Source organism: Zonotrichia albicollis, chromosome 22 (assembly GCF_047830755.1).
Source record: "Zonotrichia albicollis isolate bZonAlb1 chromosome 22, bZonAlb1.hap1, whole genome shotgun sequence".
In the NCBI taxonomy this organism is placed as follows: domain Eukaryota; kingdom Metazoa; phylum Chordata; class Aves; order Passeriformes; family Passerellidae; genus Zonotrichia; species Zonotrichia albicollis.
This window is the reverse complement of record NC_133840.1, coordinates 11,274,841-11,283,066: the sequence shown is the minus strand read 5'-3', so window position 1 is coordinate 11,283,066 and position 8,226 is coordinate 11,274,841.

The window sequence follows — 8,226 nt, the reverse complement described above, 5'->3', positions numbered from 1 at the left end:
AGGCATCCAGGTGCTGTCCTGAGGACCCTGAAGACTCTTTTGAGCAGGAGCTGGAGCTGAACCAAGTGCCTGACATCATGGGGTTGTCACAGACACATAGTGCTGGCATTTTGGGGCAGCACAGCAATGTGCTGCAGGTATTCAGGCTTTGCAAAGGACACAAACTCAGCTGGAATTTGCCAAGGGACTCTTCCTGTCAGAGATGGGGAGATGGATTATTTATTGCTACTGCCATACTGTATTCCAGAATTGGTCTGGCTAATTGATGTGAGCATTTCTTATGCCCCAGATCCATATAGGGTGTAAAGTAAGGCAGTGGGACTCACCCTCATCTTCTCAGCACAACAACAACAACTGCATTTTGTGCTGAGCCTCATCTCCACTGCCCCAAGGCTGATCCTGGGGCTGGGATTTCTCTTTCCAAGAAGCAGTGCCTGTAGAAAAAGTCTGTTTTTATGTCCCCCACCTGCCTTGCCACATGGCCCTGCAAAGGGCTCCAAGAAGCAGCTGCCATGCTGTGTCTGTGGCAGGTGGCAGAGATGGAGACTGTCCTGCCTTGGGATGTGCAAATGAACTGTTTGGTGTTCCCAGATTTGCTGGCAGGTGAAGGAACTGTTACTGCCTGTGACATGATATGTGACAGGGCCAGATCAAGATCTCAGAAACCACAGAAAGATTCTGATCTCCCAACCGCAAGGCAGCCAGAGCTCACACTCTGTCATGGCTGGTAAAGGCAACCGAAACCATGACATCTGATTATTGCTCTCACAGCGAGGTGTGACTTCTCAGCCCTGCACAGCCTCCCCCTTCCCTGTCCCAGACATGCCCAAGGACTGGCACAGTCCTATAGGATCATCACACAGCCCAGCCCTGCCCCTCGCTCGGAGGCTTTGCCCTGTGCAGGGTTTCTGAAGGTTCATTCTGCAGCCCTGGCCCTCAGAGCAGAGATGTCAGAGGTTTGGAAAGATGCCAAGTCATTTATTGTAGCCCCGTCCTTCCTCCAGGCCACATTACCCAAAGCTGCCTTCCTTTGCCTTCTCCTTCTCCTTGAAGGGCAGCTCCCCAAGGAAAGATGTTGGCCAAGGTGGCACCTGGGATCCACCTGGCTCTGCCGAGGAACCTGGGAGGAGATGGTGGCACCACAGGGACCGGGGCTGGGGGATGCCCAGAGCCCCACTGGGACCCTCTGACCAGGCCACCGAAGGGCTGCGGAGGGGCACCACGGTGGGCTCTGGCCTCAGATGGAGACGGGAGCTGCACTGGCCATTTTTTGGAGCTGCATGGCACAAGGCAAAGCACGGGGAGGTTTCTGCAATCTGTGTGCCTCGATGCCTGGAAACCAGGGAGGTTTTCTCTCTGTCCATTCACCTCCCCTCCCAACCACAGGCGAGCATCCAAGGAGCGCTGGGCCCTCTGCTGTCCTCCGCGGGAAGCGTTCCTGGAGCCCTTCCACTCCCCTCCACCTCAGCCCCGGGTCATCCCTCAGCCGAGGAGCCCTGGAGAGGCCGCCATGCTCCCCTCTTGGGGTCTCGTCCCTGCACACAGCCCAGGAGCTCCCTCCCCTGTGTCAGTGCTCCTTCCCCTTGAATCAGAGCCCTGCTGTGCTGGGAGCTGCAGGCACAGGTGGCACTTGTACTTTCTCCGTGAGCCCTGGGCTCTCCCTTGTGCTTTTTGTCCTGGGCAGCAGTCTGCAGCTCTGCAATGCCCTGTCTGCTGGCAGTAAACCCTTGGGGAGTGGGGGGACCATTTCCAGCCCCTCTCCATCTCCCTGTTCATCAGGAAGCCACTTTTTGTTCCCCTTCCGTGGGACAAAGGAAGACAGAAGTCTGTACTCCCCCTAAGGACTCTCTGTAAAAGAGAATCACTTACTGGTTACCTGCTCTTCACAGCTCCAGATTAGGTTCCAAAAGCCGGCCCCAACCAGCTGTTTTCTCAAGACAAACAGGATGACGAGGTTACTGTAAAACTGGCAGGAATGGGGCTCCAGACACACTCCCTGCCCAGCACCAGAGCTCAGATCAGTTTCCCTTGCCCAGGAAAGGCCGTGCTGACACTCAGCCTGTCCCTGCACTGCTCTCTCCCAGGTGACTCTGGGGAAGCTCGGGCTGTGCACTGGGGGTCAGTATGGTTGTGTCCATGACACTGCGCCCAGGGTGGTGTGTGTCACACGAGCCTGGCAGTGCACAGGGGGCAATGATCCAGTAGCAGCAGGCAAACCTCCCTGGGGAACCTACAGAGGATGTTACGCTTTTTTCTGAACCATTTGCTGTCACGGCCTTCCCCAAACCTGCCTTCAGTGGTGGTCAGTCATGGCACTACCATCTTCTGCTTCCCTGGCCTACAGAGGTGGGGTCCCCTTGCACAGAGGGGCTTCCCAAAGCCACAGGCATCCCTGCCAATTCCCCCAGAAAGGCTGTGACATCCATCCTCTCTGGTGCTCTCCTTTAACTGCGGGGAGTAAGTGTCCCTGTCGCTTCACGGCTTGGTTGATGCCAGCAGCAGGTCATTCTAGTGCTGGCCACTCGTCCCTGGTGGTCACCAAGGAGTGACCCTGGTGGTCCCGTGGTCAGGGTTTGGCACTCTCGCTGCTGCGGCCTGGGTTCAATTCCCAGCCAGGGAAGGGGTTCCTGCAGCCACCACAAGTCCCAGTCTTTTACTGGGGAGCTGTGCTGTCCTGGAATAGCTCCTGGAGTTCAGTTCAGGGTTCAAAAGCCCCCAGCGTGTGGGGCTGGGTCAGGGTGGCACGGATTTTGGGGGGTGGCAGCAGCCTCCCGTCCTCCCAGCGCCATCAGGCAGCAGCTGCCAGTGGGACAATGCCCCTGTGGGGGGCGTAGGGAGCAGGGTGTGACAGGGATGTGGGGGCTCACAGCCAATGCCGCCATGCCGACCTGGGGAGGGGTTTTACACTGTCTGATGCAATACTGGGCACTGGGGTGGTTTATGTCCCCTTCTAACGCCATGGCCACGGCTCGGCCCCAAATCTCCCAAATGCTTTGTTGTGCCAGTCAGGAATCGCTGGAAGGGAGGGAATTGGCATGATAAACAATATTACCCTGCCCCTCCAGGATCTGCTTCTTATCAGCCTTTGCCCTTATCTCTTTAAAACATTTGAGGCATTAGTCTCTGGCTGTCAGTGCCACAATAAATCCCAGGGCTCTAACAAAGTTCAGTCAGTCACTGCAGAGGGATGGCTGTAGGGAGCAGGGTGATGGGCTTTTGGGAGCAGGGGGCCATGGCTGCAGGGAGCTGGACAAAGGGTGGCAGAAGGCTTTTTTATAGAAAGCAAGGTGACACCTCTGTAGGGAGCAGGGTGACAGCAGGTAGCAGGGAACAGTATCACACAGCTGTTGGGAGCAGGGTGACAAGGCTGTCTGGGGAGGGGACATGCTATTGCAGGATTTCTTCCTGTGATAAGAAAAGCTGCAGGGCTGCTCCTCTGAACACCCTCCTGACCACCTCCTAAAGGTAAAGAGTCCCTGGAGATCGGGGCCAGAGGCAGGATGGGAACACAGGGTCCCCCCGAGGGAGTGTGACTGCCCTGTGTCTGTCTGTCCCTCCCAGGGGGCCAGGGGCACAGGGACTGACAGTAAAACTCCTTCTGTGAGCAGGACTTGAACCCATGTGGGGAAACCCCAGAGGATTTCAAGTCCATTTTAAGCCTTCACCACTCGGTCATCACAGCAGCTTGCCCAGGCTGTGTCTGCAGAGCCCCTGGCTGAAACCCTGCCCAGAGGCACAGCAGGACCTGCTCCCACTCTGGACATGGATGCTGCTATCCCTGCTTCACATCCAGCCCAGGGACTGCTGATTATGCTGCCACCTGCCCTGCACAGAGCTGGTAATGGCAGCTGGGCACTGGCCACAGCATCAGGGGAGATGGCATGGGGGATGGACATGGTGGGAGGTCTATGTCCTGCCTTATCTCCTTGTATCCAACAGGAAACTTGTCCCAGGACAACTGTTCCCAATCTCCTTTTCTAGCCTGGAAATATCCCAGCCTTCTCCATCCCCTCTTCCCTCAATATCCCTTTTTTGCCTCTGTGACAACATGTCCAGACATGGCTCTTGGAGGCAGCCTGAGCCATGGACCTGGAAGGTTCTGTCCTGCAGCTGGGAGGAGATGTTCCAGGCTTCTGTGGTTCTCACCAGGTTTCTGCCTGCATTTGGGCTTTTGGAACAGGGGATTTGGAGAAAGGAGGAAAAGGTGGCTGTCAAAAGGAAATGCTTGCTGAGCAAGGTTTGGTAGCCACTTGGCCTCTCCTTTGGAGCATAAATCCAATTTGGAGGGCAGTCCTAGAAGCACTGTCCTTGGTTTGGGTGGGAGCTGCCTTTGGGGACTCATCCTGAGACATCCAAAGCCCTCCCTGAGTTCCTGGAGTTATGTCCAAGAGCTGTACAAGAGCTTCCCTGTGTCACTGGCTCTCCATGTCCCTCACATGGGGATTTATCAGCAGGGACTTGCACATTACCAGATCCCAAAATGGAGTCTGGAGTGGTCCACCATGATATCAAAAGGATGGGAGGGTCCAGACCACAGTGGAAGGACCTGGAGATGACCAAAGTGGGAGCAGAGGGTCCTGGAGAGCAGTGGCACCCTATCAGAGAAGGTTGAAGGACACTGGACCTGAAGAAAAGAGGTCTGAGGGGGTTAAGGAGGTTGAAAGGTGTGGTCTGGAGAGCTCCAACAGAAGCATCTGGAGGAGACTGGAGGACACCATGGTGCCCAACTGTTTTTGCAACCTGGCTGGACTCACACTTTGGTTTCACTGGTCGGAATTGCCCCAGTATTCCTCTGAGTCTTTCATCTTATTGACTTTTTTCTTTATCTAATCTTGTGTCGTTGGCAGTGAACAGCTATTTTCAACTACAATTCTTGTCATATTTACAGACAAAACAATCTTGCCTGGTTAAAAGAACAGGATGTGTTTACAGAAAAGTCTGAGTTCAACAGAGAGCTGACAGCTCTTCTCTTGTAACAAATGGCACTTTGCAGTATTATGCAATAGCGAAAACCACAGGGTGTGTCATGAGACAGAGCTTCTAAATCAAGGAAACGTTCAGACTCTCATTTTCACCCTTTAATCTTCCAAGTTTCAGAAAACAGTGACAGCCATGCCTGAGTATCGACTTTGCTGGACACAGCACACAGCTCTCACCATTCCTGAGGACAGGGAATGCCCAAGCTGTGCCAGGGCAGGTTTAGGTTGATATTAACAAAAATTCCTTCACTGAAAGGGTGGTCAGGCACTAGAACAAGTTGCCCAGTGCAGTGGTGGAATCACCATCCCTGGAATTGCTCAAAAAGCACTCACATGTCTCTTGGGGACATGGGTTAGTGGTGGCCTTGCCAGTCTGGAGGAATGGATGGATTCAATTGTCTCAAAGGGCTTTTCCAATCTAAATGATTTTGTGATTCCTTGATTCACTGTTCCCTCCCATCCCTTGATGCAATGTTAAAGACACTGCTCTCACCATGAACTGGTGTGTCACTGGTTGCAATGTGTGGGCATAGGATGATCCAGAGGAGCCTTGGAATGCCAGGGAATCCCTGCAAGCTCTGTCCATACAGACATTCCTTCACAGGGTTAAACATTGAATCAAGCCACAAAATCTGTGATCCCTTTTTGCTTCTATTCACATATTCAGTCTCTTAAGAATTTAAGCTACAGTCCAGGAAAAATCATCCATAGCTGTGGATGACTCCCATATTTCCCAGCTGTGGGGCACAATGAAAACTGAAGCGGGACCTAAAGGCTCTTCCACTCTCTTGCTAAACCTCTGGAGTGTTTGAAGCCATGTGTTCTCCTAGGGTGTTCTCCAGGCTTTCCAGGGGCCTGACAGCTGCTTCTGCTGGGTCCCAAATTTCCAGATAAGGTAGGAACTGATTCCAGAGCAGGAAGATCCATGGAAAATGGAGAAACCATTCTCCTGCATTCTGTCTTTACTCCTGCCAGCCCCATCTCCAGAGGAGCCATCTCCCACCTTCCTGCCTGAGCATGGCATCACAGTCTGGAAGAGAAGAGGAAGGGATGGAAGAAATATTTGCTAAAGGATGGGGCAGGAAGAAGTTTGGTTCCTGAGGAGGAGCTGAAGGTTTTATTCGGGGAGTTTAGTCCACAGAAAGGGAAACAAAGCTTCAGCCCCAGGGGAAGCATTGTTGTTCTTATGGAAGAAGTGTTCTAGCTGCTGCTCAGGACTGGGGTCCCCTTGCAAGATGAGCATTTTCTGTGCATGGATGCGCTGTAGCTTGTTTTGGTGTGCGTGTGGTGGGTCCTACCACTGCTCTGGAAAGTCACAGATGCCTCTCCAAGGCTTTCCAGCCCTGGACACTGCACCACCTGCTTGAGGGAGGTCTGGAAGGAGCCCCCCCCTGTCCTCACTGGTCTCCCCAGACCCTTGGGCTCACCTGGAGCACCTCCCAGGGCCATGAAGCATCTTCATGGCAGGTGGGGAGATGCACCAAGGAGGCTTCATAGCCTTGGGTGTTGAGTCTTTAAAGGAGAGCTTCCAGAAGAGGTGATAATGACACCCCTGGGCATCACACAGCTGAGGACACCCCTGAACACCTCTGTGGTGCCACCTCTTGAACATCCCTGGCTGTTGCTGTCACTTATCCATAAAAGGTTAAAGTTCCCTCTTGGAGTTGCAGCCTTTCTATTTTTAAAGTTGGACAATCTGGTTTTATTAAACATCACCACTATGCTGCTGTGAAGTTTTTCTCCTCTAGTTGCCCTACAATTTCTGCGCTGTAACCTATTACTTCTCAGTTTTATCTGTGTTATCCTGCTCACTACATCCCTTTATAAGCACTGCCCTTCATCTATTGGAGCAGAAGATGCACTGGATACAGTTATGTAAACCTGTGCCCTGGACAAGGACAGATTGGCTTGTACAGGCTATTGGCTCTCAGTTTGTAAATAAATCCATGGTTTCAAATATAGGAAAAATACACCATTGGTGGGTGAAGAGGGAACTTTGTACATCTGAAGTTGTACCCAATTTAAGTCCTTAATCATTATTAAACTTGAGGCCTCATAGTTCACACCTAGGATTTAAATGTGTCTCTGTCACCTAAGGCCAGGTCAAATGGGGCTTGGAGCAATCTGGTCTAGTAGGAAGTGCACCTGTGCATGGGATGGGGTGGAATGAGATGACCTTTAAGGTTCCTTCCATCTCAAACCAGTCTGGGATTCTGTGATTCTATGATTTCTATGAAAAGAAAGCTGAAGGAGCTTGCAAGAATATCAGAGGTGTCAAATGAGGAAGGGTAGGATGGTAGGATGTTGCCTTTTGCTGTTGGGATGGGAGTTAGGAATGCAGTAATAAGCTCTTTCTTTCGTTTGTGTTGCTGGAGTTTAAGGAACATTTGTTCCTACAGCTACTTTTTTAGCAAACACCACCAATGGTTTACATAGCTCTGGGGTGAAGATCTGCATCCTGAACAGGACCAAGAAATAATGCTAGCAATACCAAGAGCCTGAGAGAAAAGAAACCTGCATCTTCTCAAGATAGAGGAGATCTGCTGCTTGGTCAAATAAGTAATGGGTAATTATTACCCTGGTCACCTGATGTCTTGTAAACTGCTGAATATACATTGGTCTTGGTGAGCAGGACACCCTGGGTTTTCTGGGGCCTCCAAAGATTGCACTGGAGCACCCCAAACCCCAGCTGGAGGTGACAGGGGAGTGCTCACCTTGGGAGCTGCCCTTAGGCCCAGCAATGGACGGGATGTGAGCGCGGCCTTTGCCTCGCAGGGCGCTGGGGCCAGGGGAGCAGCACGGGGCTGCCTGCCCTCCAGGGCCTGTGTCCTCCAGGGCGGACAGTGCTCCTGGCCAAGGGCAGTGAGATGTAAAGGAAGATTCCTTGTCTGGCCTGGCCATTCCTTGCCTTCGGCCTGGCAGTCTCAATGGCACCCCCTGAGCTGGGACTGAGGGCCCTTCCCAGCAGTGGCACCAGTGACCCTGCCAGGCTCCCCACACCCCTCACCAGCTCAGCCTCAGTTCCCCACAGCAGAGTCACAAATGCCTGCATGTTCAAGATGATTTAATCGTGGTGTAACAACAGAATAACAGCTTGAGTTGGTGCCTCTGAGCAGGGATGCAAACAAAGGAAGCCCAGGCCTTTAAACTCCCCCAGTCCAAGCAAGGACAGTGTGCAGCCATCAGCTCCAGCCGTGTCTCTGTGCCTCTCACCTGGCTGTGCCCGGGTCCCTGCTCCCCAGCTGGT